We start from the raw sequence: 12769 nt of genomic DNA on the forward strand, positions 1-12769 counted from the left end.
CTCAAACACTGAAGTTTCTTGGAGTGGAGGGGATGGCTTGTGTCATACTTGTGGGGCCTTTTATCCCACGCCACCGCACCCCCACAGAGGAGGGAAGCAGCTGGCCTGATACTGAATATTAGCTCAGCTGGGGAGGAGTCCTGGGGCTTTGAAGAAGGCATCTCCTGCCCCACTCCCCACATTGCCCGCTAGAGTCCAGTATGTGGGCACAAGCATCCCTGTGGCGGGGCAGGAGGCACGTCGCATGGCACCCCTCTCCTCCCGCCCTGCAGTAATGACACTGTACCCATACACCCGCCAGAAGGACAATGAACTCTCCTTCTCTGAGGGCACCATTATCTGCATCACCCGCCACTACTCTGATGGCTGCTGTGAGGGCACCGGCTCAGAGAGGTCTGGATTCTTCCCCGGGAACTATGCGCAGCCCAGCTGCTGACAGCCTGGGATCTCTGGGATGCTGACCCAAGCACCGCCTTGAGTGAGCCTCTTGAGTCCCACACCAAAGCCTGCTCAAGACTGGACCAGACCGGCACGCCTCCTGGGCTGTGAGCTGTGTCTGTTCCTTCCCCCCATTGCAGTGGGAAGGCGTCCTGGTAAAGACAGAGGAGGTACCCAGAGGCCTGCTGGAGACAGGAAAGAACTGGAAGCCAAGGAGTTTGGTGACCTTACCCACAGGGGACCCTTACGCCATGCAAGACAGGGTCTCCAGATGCAAGTGCCAACTTTGAATAAAATTCTGATGACGTCCTGATGATTGCCCTGCAGGGCTAGCGGGCCGAGGGACTGAAAGACAACCCACCTGTAAGGCTCCCGCTCACTGAGCCTCCTCTGCCTGCCCTAAGCAGCAGTATCTCCCATCTCCTCGGTGCTCACTGAGCCCTCCACACTAGACCCGTGCCCCTCTGTGAAGGTGGGCCGCACCCTGCTCTTTTGCCTGTTGCCTGCTTTGTTATGTATTCAGTCTTGGTTCCCCAGGCTGGGCACTCCTCCAAGAGTGGGGACCAGCTCCCTCACTTAGGTGGGGCTCTCTGAGAGCAGAGATCACCTCGCCCTCATCCCCCAGACGGCAGCGTGAGACACCTCGCTCAACTCTGCCCCTTCACCTCCTTCACAGCTCTGAAACTCCAAAAGAGGGAGGTGGGCCTTGGGTTTCCACTGGCTCTGCTTTAAAGCATCATGGCTTTCTCTTCCATACGGGAGGAGGGGGGCTCAAAAGGGCCCAGTCAGTGGGGCGACTTTGGTTAAGTCCCTGGTTTCTTGCTGCATAGACGAGGCTGGGGTGCAAGGAGACATTTTCGGGCTCTGTGAGGTCCCTGGCTGGCCAGACCCGAGCCCCGGGACAGTGTGCTACCTCTTTCCACCAACATGAGGTGACTGTTCCCTCTAGCTTTTTATCCTGTGGGGATGCTGACAGGGTGGGGGGAGGGAGGCAAGGAGTGTAGTGTAGGGTCACAGTAGGTAAAGCAAGATCTAGGCCTCAGACCTTCGGCAGGGAGCGCCACCTCTCTCTGTGGGGAGTCCAGTGCGGGGGAGGTCGGGGTGGTGCATTTCGGGGCCTGGGTCCTCTGGACAGAAGACTGGAGGAGGGAGGCCACGCAGCCCAAGGCAACAGTTAACCGCAACGCGGCGGGACATGTTCCTTCTCGACCCTGACAGGGAACCCCGTCCTCCCAACTGAGAGGACAACGTTTGTGGAAACACTGCTGCCTGCTCAGATATGCGTGCCACGCTGCTGCGGCCAGACTCCAGAATTCGCTTGCAGTGGAACTGGGGGAGGCAGCTGAGCTCGGTTAACTGCACAGATGGGGACAGCTCCCAACTCCCTCCTCCAGTCCCCAAATGGACCAACCTGGGATTCCGGGAAATCCCGGAGGGATATACCAAAACGAAAGGGAAAGGGAGTAATAAAACTAGCTTTCTCTTTCCCGACCCCCACCGCCCCACCCCCTCCCCGCCCAGGTGGCCCCTGCAGGCCACGTCCTCAGCACCTGATGCAGGTGTAGGCGCACTTCAGTGGAGATTTCCCAGGGCACCACCCTGGCGAGGAAGGAGCCGGCCTTGGCCTTCTGCGCCTCCTGCATGAGGCGGTGCATGGGGTAGTGGTGGCGCGGGAAGGCCACGTCGCCGCCTGCCAGCAGCCCCATGGGGCAGAAGTCGTTGGCGCCGTCGCTCACGTACAAAAGGCACTCGAAGGGCACGCCGTCGTGGGCCTGCTCGCGCAGATAGTCGCTGAGCACCTTGTGCTGGCACATGTTGGCGGGGCAGCGAGCGCAGCTGTGCGTGTGGAAGGGCCGCAGCGTCAGGAGCCCCCAAGGGTCGGGCCCCGACGGGTTGCTGAAGATGTGGCGGAACAGGCCGTGGTGGCCGGCGGCGCACAGCACACTCTCCACGCCAAAGGTGTTGGCGTCTGAGATGAGAATAACCTCAAAGCAGGCGCCCTGCTTGGCCACAAACTGCAGCAGCTCGCGCGTGCCGGGCGACAGGGGGATGGCCTCGTAGATGGCGCGCAAGTCCCGCGGCCGCACGCCCTGCTCGCCCAGGTACTGGAAGACGCGCTGCATGTACTCGTTGTAGAAGCCCTCGCGCTAGGTGGCACACAGGCTCTCAGGCAGCCGCTGGCCCGCCGCGGCGCGCGCACGACGGAGTCGGCGCTGTTTTCGTCCACGATAGTCTCGTCCAAGTCGAAGGTCAGGAGGAAGCGCGGCGCGCCGGGCGCAGCCATCCCGCTGTCCTCTACCAGCTTTGTCCTGAGCGACCAAATCCTTTTGTGGTCACCAAAGAGTCCCTCAGAGGAAAGCGGGACAGGACCTCTGAGCTTCTCCTGCAGGGTGGGGAGCGGCGGCTGCGGAGGTCTGTCCCGGCTGAGTCTGGAGTGTCGAGAGTGGGGAGAGGGCCTAGCTGAGGTATTTGGGCGCAGGATGGAGGGGTGCTCACGGGAATTGGAGGGGACGCTGCGTCTTATATCCATCCCCGGATTTCTGGGCTCCGGCTCTCACGAGTCCTTCCAGTCCAGAGGGTCCGTGAATGCTGTGCATCTGGGCCGTTCCCTCCACTTGCCCCCCATCCCCATGTTATGTATTTTTAACCACAATAAAAAAAATGAATGAAGCACTGATAATCCATGTTACAACATGGATAAACATTGAAAACATTCTAAGTCAAAGAAGTCATACTGAAAAGCCCACTCATATCACAACCATCTTGTGTGCTTTAAATCCATAGCAGTTTTGAAAATGAGGGGATGGGACTTTCCTGGTGGTCCAGTGGTTAAGACTCTGCGCTCCCAATGTAGGGGGCACAGGTTCGATCCTTGGTCGGGGAACTAAAATCCCGCGTGCACAGTATGGCCAAAAAATAAAATAAACGTCATTGGCCTGGTTTGGATCATGGCATCGTCCTTGAACCCACCAGAGCACCCATAGGATGGAACGTGGGATTGGCTAAATGTGGATCATATGCCCATCTTCAAGGTGGGTGGAACATAGCATCAGCCCTCTGGAACTGTTTGGACTGGAAACAGATAAGAAGTTCCCAAAGAAAAGCTGAGGTTCTGGACTTTGGCATGAGAACAGATGCTGGATTGGGGAAAGCGGCAGATTCCACATCACTGACGGCCCACTGAACAGCTGTGGGATCTGAAGGCCAAGGAAGGAAGGGGCTGATTTAGGGTCAGGGGCTGCAGCCACCCATCCAGTGCTCTTGCTGTCCGTCCACAACAGCAAGAACCTCTTCCTCTTGCAAAAGGCACAGCCCTCCTTGATGTCTCTGGTGGCGGGAGCCCAGGAGTCACACCTGCCCCCTGGCCACATGACTCACCCATCCCCCAAGAACAATACTGCTCATTTATCCAGTCTCCTCCCTCCTTTACAAAGAGCAGAGACTAAATGCTATGGAGGTTAGGAAATTCTTGCTCAATGAAGCAGTGGGAGGCTCAAGGATTATGCCGTATCATGGAATCCATCATTGGCAGCTTTCAGAGACCACATGGGTGCACGTGGCTCTCCAAGACCATGCGGCCTCAGTGTGAAACTGTCCACTGGGTGGCCCAGTTGCTCCCGTATCTTTGACTCTTAATGAGTATGAATATCAAATTTTGTTACAGCTGGAAGCCCAAAGGATTGCAAGGCCATGGTCTGCCGTATGGTTGTTGTGTCAGGGACACACTCAAATGTTTAGACGGTTATCACCTCGCTTGGCAGGCTATGAGCCTGTGAGAGGGGAGGCCCTTTTCTCAACCACAAGGATGTTAGTAACTGAAACATCCCAAAGGGCTGTCTGTGCTGCCCAGGTAGCTGTTCAATTGCCAGCATCAAGGGCAGCTCAGTAACTGGCCACAGGGGCTTGACAGGGACCAGACTGGCCTGAGCTGGAGGACCATAGATGACTGCCTGGATGGTCAGAGGTCAAGGGCTGTCCTGAGACTTGATGTCTATTGATGCCCACTCAGATGGGACAAAGGATGCCTGCAGTCCCAGGAGGGCCCCAGCAGCTCTCAGGAGGCAGCACCTGGGGGCTGGTAGGTCGCTGCTCCAAGTTTTGTATAAATTCATAATATGACCGTGGAGTGAGCTCAGTCAGGCCTGTGCTGGACCCGGGCTGCCCAGGCCAAGTGGGGCCAGCACTACTCTTTCCAGGTCAGATGGTAGGAGGAAACCCTGTGGGCTGCTGAGGCCCTAACAGCCATTGACTGAGGTTGAGGTGGATTTGAAACAGTGACCAAAGCAGACGTTTCGTTCTTCTGCTCTCAGGTTCCAGGATGGGGGTAGATAACCAGCGGCCCAGGTGAACCCCACACTCATGAGTGACCCCGGGCAAGTCCTGTCCGTCCTACAGGACTCAGAGGTGTGGGGTTAGGGGGGCCGTGGGCCAGTTGTGCTTAACACTAACCCACTGACCCTAACGCCCAAATCTCTACTGTTCACTCCCTAACCCTAACCTCCTCATCTCTAATCCTAAACCCTAATGCTCCTAACCCCTAGCCCCTAGATACTCGACCTTGACCTGTAAACTCCTAACCCTTACCCTGACCCTGACTCAGACGGTCTAACCTGATCCTCTAACCCTGACCCTCTAGCCTGCATCCTTTAACTCTAATCCCTCAAAACCTGGGCTCAGCTGAGTGGCTCCATCCAGAGGTGAAGCAGGACCTGTCTTTGGGCCCCCACTGCCTCTGCCCTCTCCTCCCCCCAGGAACCAGAAAGCCCTGGGTTGTTGGACTCTCCTGACCAGAGGGGCAGCTGCTCCTGGTCTACCTGCGCCCACACCCCCCTCCTCTGGGGCCCTTGGCCTCTGGACTGTCTGACCTTCAGTCCACCTTCAAGAGCCCGGAGACAAATCCAGGTGAGACGCCTGCTTCATTGGCACAGGTGGGACCTGGTCCCCATCCTCACAGCCCGGCCAGAAAGCTTTGTGCACACTGTCTCATGAGGCTGCCTGTCCCCAGCCAGCTGGAGGGGTCGGGAGTCAGATGGGGAACCGAAGTGTCCTTGAGGTTGGAGTGCGGGCAGGACAGGGTAGGAGGGGTGAGAGGTGAGGTGTCATCATTCCCAAATCAGGCAGGGAGTGTGTGCTGTGTTTGCATTTCGGACAGGGAAGAGTATGTCAGATGGAGGCTCTGAAGTAGCACACCTTGCAGGCCAACCTACTAGGGCAGTTCTTCCCTAAGCCAACGGGTGGCGCAAAACAACGCAACAAACTGTACATATATCCTTACAATGAATCTGGCAACTGGAAAGGAAACGTCACAGGTCATGGCAACTGAGACACGAGGAGCCCGTCCCGCCTGCCCAGGCTTGCGCAGTCTGGAGGTGGAGCCAGGGTAGGCTGGACAGGCAGCTCCCGGCTGGGGCCTGGGCCGGAGAGCCCCAGAAGGCGTGGCAACCCGCAGACAATTTCCAGAGCCCACTGCAGCCAGGAGATGTTCCCTACAGAACAGCCTGGGGCCCTGTGTGTCCACCCTGCACACAGCACGACCCCGTCGACCCCTGGGCCTAGTTCACGGCTGTCTGGCTGCCCCTCCCCTCACTTCCTGAGTGTCTGAGCCCCCAGGGCCCCCTTGGCCGAGCCTTCTCTGCACACCTGGCTTTCCTGACTATCCCTGCCTCTCTGAGCACACCGTGTCCTTCCCTGGGGTCTGCGGGTCTGGCTAAGGGTTCCCCCTTGACCCCGGGTAGGCACCCCAGCCAACGCTGACGCTTGCCTTTCCTGAAAGATGGCCCCCTCAGTCTCACCAACTCCAAACTGTGTTGCGTTTACTTCTGGCAAAGAGGGAATGAAGAGGAAGCCCCATTCTGGCCTCACACAAGGTGCGTGCTAACCTTGTGGACCCAAGCGACCACCACAAAGAGGCTGGAAGCCGGGCAGAGGCACAGCCCGTACCGTCACCCCTGTTCCTCGGCCCAGCTTCTCTCTTCTACCATCAAACCCCTCAGCCGCCACCAGAGGAAAAATGTGGGCCTGATCCTGTCACTCTGGTTCCAAAACTGTTCTGTCTATGAAACAAAGTCAAAGCTAGCTGTCTGGCCACCCTTGCAGCCCCTCTGCGATGCGTCCTCCCCACGAGCCAGGCACCCAGCCCCTTCCCCTGCCCCCTGCCCCCACCCTCCTCTAGAGCGAGCTCCGTCCACCCCGCTCCTTCGGTTCAGCTCAGCTGCCACCTCCGCTGACCCACCAGCCAGAGGTAACCTCTCCCTCCACAGACACACCTGGCCTGCAGCTCCTCTGTCCCACGCCCGGCTGGGCTGAGCACAGCTGAGAGCATGCGCCTGCTTCACTGTGGACCCCAGGCCCCAGCACATGGCACAGGCTCAGGGGTGTTTACTGGACAGATGGATGACCGTGAGGATAAGCAGGCATATCACTCACGGTAGCGGGTAGTGGTCCTCCTTTTGAGTCTCTACACTTCACCACAAAGTGCTGAGGCAACAGCAAAAGGGAGGGTGGGGGAAGGCAGCACCAGAAAGCAACAACTCCATGCCTTCCTCATCCCCCCACAGCACGCATGTGTACACACATATGTGCACGTACATGCCCAAGCATACTTGCATTCACACACATGTACACACACACATGAAAAGATGGACTGCAGTCACACACAGGCACACAATCACACGTGCTGCACATGCAAAAACACGTGCATACACACATATGTGCCTGCCTGCACATAAACACACTCACATTCACTCGGATGTACACAGACCTGTGCACAGACAGCACACACACGCACATGCTTGTGCACACTCACGTAATACACACACATACACACAAAAGCTCAGGAAATTTCACGAAGTTTGTTTTTGTTACAGCCTCCCCAAGAATGAGGAGACAGCAGATGGTCCCTGGGAAATAAAGATGGTCATGGCCCTGCATCTGTCACAGAGGCTAGTTGAAGGCTCAAGCATGCTCTGCCCTGCCCAGTCGTGGGGTACAGACCCAGCCTGCTCAGCTGCCTCGGCCGAGCCTTCCACTGCCCCAGCCGCTCGTGGGAGAAGCAAGTCTGAGTGTCACTTGCGGGTCATGTCTGTGCTACTTCTGGACTAGGGGTCTTGTGTTATCTTGCATGGTATCTTGCTGTGGGCTGAGGCTTACATTTTGCTATCTACTCTTCCATAAGCACTTCACCATATTCCTGAATGCCTATGCCTTCCAGAGGCCCCAGTTCTAGAACCCTGGAGTTGGGAAACAGTCAGCCGTCTCTGTGCACAATCACAAAGCTGCAGTCTGACCCAAGTCCACTTCTTGTATGTCTTAATGCTGCTCCACCTGGGGCTGATTGGGGAGGTGCTGGGTCTACAGTCCATGAAGATCTGGGAAGCATGATCCCCTCTCGCAGCCCTGCACAGACTTACCTTTGTCTGTTAGTCCAAGTCATGCTCTATACAACATCTCTGTTTTTCTCCTCTAGAAAAAAATATTCCCAGAAGCAGCAGCATCTCTTTAGACCACAGTCAGGATGACCCTCCTGGAATGAGCCTCAATCCTACCTCAACTGGACTATCTCCTGCCCTCTGCCTGACAAGGACCAGGCCTTGGGTGTGGTCAGTCTCCCCTCCAGTCTGACTGGGCCTTCCTGACCAGAGAACCCAGGATACCCCCTGAGCCTGTGGACTCAAGCACATACTGTGGGAAAATGTGCTGATGCATAAAAAAAATGATAGGACTCTCCAAGACCATGAAAAATCACACACAACACGAACCATAAATAACAGCCAAGCTTGTTCTACACTGTGTGAAAACTGTCACTTTTTCACCACACTGGAACACACTCAGGGATGCTCTGGGCCTGGAAGAGCCCCAGGGTCCTGGTGCTGCCCAGACTGGAAAGGGCCTCACATAGCACCTTCTAGATCCTCACTGTGGTGGGATGGGGGATCCAGGGAGACTGCATAAGAAGTGGGTACGGGAGCCCAGCCAAGCTCCCAGGCTTTTGGGGCCTGGAGGATCAGAAAGTTCCAGAGTATTCCCCTTGCTGAACTTGGATTCAGAGTCCCAGATGCTCTGTGGGCAGCAGGATCCTCCCATGAGGACACTGACCATCTCCTCCAGGCCTCTGCCACACAAAGGGTGACCAATCACAGAGCTGCACCCCAGGGATGAGGGCAGGCCAGGGAGCCTGAGGGAGAGGAGGTGGGAATCGGCAGCACGCCAGTTGCATGGTCTTCTCGTCCCCTTGGAGACCCTGCCCTGGTGCAAAGTTCACTCCCGGGCTCACCGTGAGTGATGGGCTGAGCAGGCCTTAGTCTTACTGAAGGCCAGATCTCTCGGGCACTCTGCGTCCTGTGTTTTGCTGCAGAGAGTACACCCTTAGTAACTGCTCAAGTCACGGATCGAGAGGGTCAATGAATGAATGAGCAAGGGAATGAGTGAGCGAAGAAGGAAAAGAAAAATGGGCAGACGGTGGATCCGCGCTGCTGTGGTGACCCCGAGAATGAAATGTCACAGGTGTGCAAGACTCTCCCACGAAACACAGTCTCCACCACCTCCTGACCCCAAGCCACTCACTTTGTCCTTGGTTAGGACGAGCATCAGAGCCTTTGTTATATATAATTGCAGGGCCAGAGTTAGGAAGAGAGTACTGCCCTTACATAGGGACAATATCAGTGCCTTAGTTAGGGACAGTATCACAGCCTTGGGGCTAAATTCAGGACCTGAGTTAAGCATAGCATCAGGGCTTTAGTTGCCATAAGAGGCTCGACTTTAGCTAAAGACAGGGATAAGTTATGATCTAGGTATACTGTCAGGACATGACCCAAGTATAGTGTCAACACCTTAGTTACTGAGAATATCGGGGCCTTGTTTAGAACCAGTGTCATGGCTTCAGGTAGGGACAGCGTCACAGCCTGCCGTAGGGAGAGCGACAGGGCCCGAGTGAGGCCTAGCATCAGGTCCTTAGCTGGGGACACTGTCAGGGCATGACTCAGGAGCAGCATCAGGGCCTCTGTAGGATCAGCATTACGGTCTTAGTTAAAGACATGATCACGGCCTGACTTACGTGGAGTGTCAAGGCCTTGGTTACGGATAGCTTCAGGGCCTGTGTTAGGGACAGCCTCAGGGCTTTATTTAGGGCCAGCATCAGGGCTCACTTAGGGATAGTGTCAGGACCTTGGTTCGAGATGGGTCAGTATATTAGCTCAGGATAGTGTTAGGCCTTTAGTTATTGCCGGCAACAGGGCCTGCATTAGGGACAGGTTCCGGGCCCTACTTACAAACAGTGTCAGGGCCTTAGTGATGACTTGTCAGGGCCTTAGTTAGGGACAGCATTAGGGCTTCAGGTAGGGTAAGAGGCAGGACATTAACTATGGACTAGGGATAAAGTCCGAAACGGAGCGAGGGACACTTTGAAGGCCTTAGCTGTCGAGAGTACCTGGGCCTTCTTTAGGACCAGTATCACGGCCTTCGGTAGGGACAGTGTCAGGGCAAGGCCTAGGAGGAGCATAAGGGCCTCTGTAGGATCAGCATCAGGGGCTGGGGATGGGGATGGGGCTGGGGCTGGGGATGGGGATCGGGTAGGGGAGGGCTAGGGCTAGGGTAAGGGCTAGGGCCTTAGTTAGGAATAGTGTCAAGGCCTTAGTGAGGGTCACTGTCAGGGCCTTAGTTAGGCTTAGCATCAGAGCCTTTGTTAGGTATAATGTCAGAGCTTGAGTTAGAAGTAGTGTCAGGGCCTTAGTGAGGGACAGTGTCAGGTCCTTGGTAAGGATGAGCGTTAGAGCCTTTGTTATGTATAATGGGAGGGCCAGAGTTAGGAGGAGAGCCAGGCAATGAGTCAGGGACACGGTCAGGGATTTAGTTAGGGACAGTATCACGGCCTGAGTTAGTAGTAGTGTCAAGGCCTTAGTTAAGGACAGTGTCAGGGCAAGGCCTAGGAGGAGCATAAAGGCCTCTGTAGGAGCTGGGGCAGGAGCTGGGACTGGGGATGTGGCTGGGGCTGGACTGGGGCTAGGGCTAGGGATAGGGCTATGGCCTTACTTAGGAATAGTGTCAAGGCCTTAGTTAGGGTCACTGTCACGGCCTTAGTTAGGGTTAGCATCAGAGCCTTCGTTAGGTATAATGTCAGGGTCTGAGTTAGAAGTAGTGTCAGGGCCTTAGTCAGGGACAGTGTCAGGGACTTGGTTAGGACGAGCGTCAGAGCCTTTGTTATGTATAATTGCAGGGCCAGAGTTAGGAAGAGAGTACCGCACTTACATAGGGACAATATCAGTGCCTTAGTTAGGGACAGTATCACAGCCTTGGGGCTAAATTCAGGGCCTGAGTTAAGCATAGCATCAGGGCTTTAGTTGCCATAAGAGGCTCGACTTTAGCTAAAGACAGGGATAAGGTATGATCTAGGTATACTGTCAGGACATGACCCAGGTATAGTGTCAACACCTTAGTTACTGAGAATATCGGGGCCTTGTTTAGCACCAGTGTCAGGGCTTCAGGTAGGGACAGCGTCACAGCCTGCCGTAGGGAGAGCGACAGGGCCCGAGTGAGGCCTAACATCAGGTCCTTAGCTGGGGACACTGTCAGGGCATGACTCAGGAGCAGCATCAGGGCCTCTGTAGGATCAGCATTACGGTCTTAGTTAAAGACATGATCAGGGCCTGAGTTAGGTGGAGTGTCAAGGCCTCGGTTACGGAGAGCTTCAGGGCCTGTGTTTGGGACAGCCTCAGGGCTTTATTTAGGGCCAGCATCAGGGCTCACTTAGGGATAGTGTCAGGACCTTGGTTCGAGATGGGTCAGTATATTAGCTCAGGATAGTGTTAGGCCTTTAGTTATTGCCGGCAGCAGGGCCTGCATTAGGGACAGCTTCCAGGCTTTACTTACAAACAGTGTCAGGGCCTTAGTGATGATTAGTCAGGGCCTTAGTTAGGGACAGCATTAGGGCTTCAGGTAGGGTAAGAGGCAGGACATTAACTATGGACTAGGGATAAAGTCCGGAACGGAGCGAGGGACAATTTGAAGGCCTTAGTTATCGAGAGCACCTGGGCCTTCTTTAGGACCAACATCACGGCCTTCGGTAGGGACAGTGTCAGGGCAAGACCTAGGAGGAGCATAAGGGCCTCTGTAGGATCAGCATCAGGGGTTGGGGATGGGGCTGGGGCTGGGGCTGGGGATGGGGATGGGGATGGGGCTGGGGCTGAGGATGGGGAAGGGGATGAGGATGGGGTAGGGGAGGGCTAGGGCTAGGGTTAGGGCTAGGGCCTTAGTTAGGAATAGTGTCAAGGCCTTAGTTAGGGTCACTGTCAGGGCCTTAGTTAGGCTTAGCATCAGAGCCTTTGTTAGGTATAATGTCAGAGCTTGAGTTAGAAGTAGTGTCAGGGCCTTAGTGAGGGACAGTGTCAGGTCCTTGGTAAGTATGTGCGTTAGAGCCTTTGTTATGTATAATGGCAGGGCCAGAGTTAGGAGGAGAGTCAGGCAATGAGTCAGGGACACTGTCAGGGATTTAGTTAGGGATAGTGTCACGGCCTGAGTTAGTAGTAGTGTCAAGGCCTTAGTTAAGGACAGTGTCAGGGCAAGGCCTAGGAGGAGCATAAAGGCCTCTGTAGGAGCTGGGGCAGGAGCTGGGACTGGGGATGGGGCTGGGGCTGGAACTCGGGCTTTAGTTAGGAATAGTGTCAAGGCCTTTGTTAGGGTCACAGTCAGGGCCTTAGTTAGGGTTAGCATCAGAGCCTTCGTTAGGTATAATGTCAGGGCCTGAGTTAGAAGTGGTGTCAGGGCCTTAGTGATGGACAGTGCCAGTGCCTTGGTTAGGACGAGCGTCATAGCCTTTGATCTGTATAATGGTAGGGCCAGAGTTAGGACAACAGTCAGGCCCTTAGTTAGGGACACTGTCAGGGCCTTAGTTAGGGACAGTATCACAGCCTGAGTTAGTAGTAGTGTCAAGGCCTTAGTTAAGAACAGTGGCAGGGCCTTACTTACAACTAATATCAGAGCCTTTGTTCGGTTATTGTGTCAGGGCCTGATTTAGGAGTAGTGTCAAGTCCTTAGTTAGGGTCAGTGTCAGAGGCTTAGTTACGATTACTGTCAAGGCCTTTCTTAGGATTAGTGTCAGAAACTTAGTTAGGACTAGCATCAGAGCCCTCTTTAGGTATAGTGTCAGGGCCTTAGTTAGGGACAGTGTCAGGGCCTGAGTTAGGAGTGGAATTAGTGCCTCTCTTAGCAACAGTGTCAGGGTCTGTGTTAGGTGTAGTGTCAGGGCATAAATTAGGACAGTGTGAGGGCCTTAAGTAGGACTAGCATCAGAGCTTTGGTGACGTATCGTGTCACGGCCTGAGTTAGCCATAGTCTCAGG

The 12769-nt window shown here is 55.3% G+C and overlaps 1 pseudogene across 1 annotated transcript; it reads right to left on the reverse strand.

Annotated features, from left to right (window-relative positions):
* Positions 1-1209: 1209 nt before the first annotated feature.
* LOC307065219 (phosphoethanolamine/phosphocholine phosphatase-like) lies at positions 1210-2722 on the reverse strand (annotated as a pseudogene). The gene is made up of 3 exons: positions 1989-2722; positions 1484-1565; positions 1210-1274 (listed from the first exon to the last, which is right to left on the reverse strand). The product of its transcript is annotated as a phosphoethanolamine/phosphocholine phosphatase-like (transcript).
* Positions 2723-12769: the final 10047 nt, after the last annotated feature.

This window comes from Hyperoodon ampullatus, assembly GCF_949752795.1.
Source record: "Hyperoodon ampullatus genome assembly, chromosome: 16".
Classification (NCBI taxonomy): Eukaryota; Metazoa; Chordata; class Mammalia; order Artiodactyla; family Ziphiidae; genus Hyperoodon; species Hyperoodon ampullatus.